This window comes from Octodon degus, unplaced genomic scaffold, assembly GCF_000260255.1.
Source record: "Octodon degus isolate 3935 unplaced genomic scaffold, OctDeg1.0 scaffold00053, whole genome shotgun sequence".
Classification (NCBI taxonomy): Eukaryota; Metazoa; Chordata; class Mammalia; order Rodentia; family Octodontidae; genus Octodon; species Octodon degus.
The window spans coordinates 5,414,168-5,414,663 of NW_004524629.1; positions in this window are offsets into that span (position 1 = coordinate 5,414,168).

Below are 496 nucleotides of genomic sequence, written 5' to 3' on the forward strand. Positions count from 1 at the left end.
TATTTGGTCTGAGAAGGTCAGTGAAATGCCCTCAGGATTTGTCCTGAGATCCTGTACCTCAGATTGTAGAACCTTTATCAGTGCAGCCATGTGGATGAGTCACGGCCAATGCTTGGCCAATGTGTTCTCTGTGAAAGCCTGAGAGAGTATCTTCTCCCCATGTGACTCTCCTTAGGCCCACTCTATGTCATCGATCACTTTCCTCGGTAGCCATTATTTCTATGATTTGCCTGTGTATTCAGTTTTAATAGTCCTTGCCTCCATTATTTGCCAGTGTTAGATTCTAGAAAGACATTTCTGGAAAAGTGTTAGAGCAGCTGGAAAGACTTTTTTCTTAAAAATGAAGTCAGGAAAGTTCCCCACACTCATGCTTCTGGGAGAAGAGTATCAGAGAGCCTGGTACACCACATTGGAGGGGAACCTGGTTAATCTGATCCGGTAAATCTAAAGATTTCACCTAGTATACACTTCTTATTCTACAGCAGGAAAGTCATGG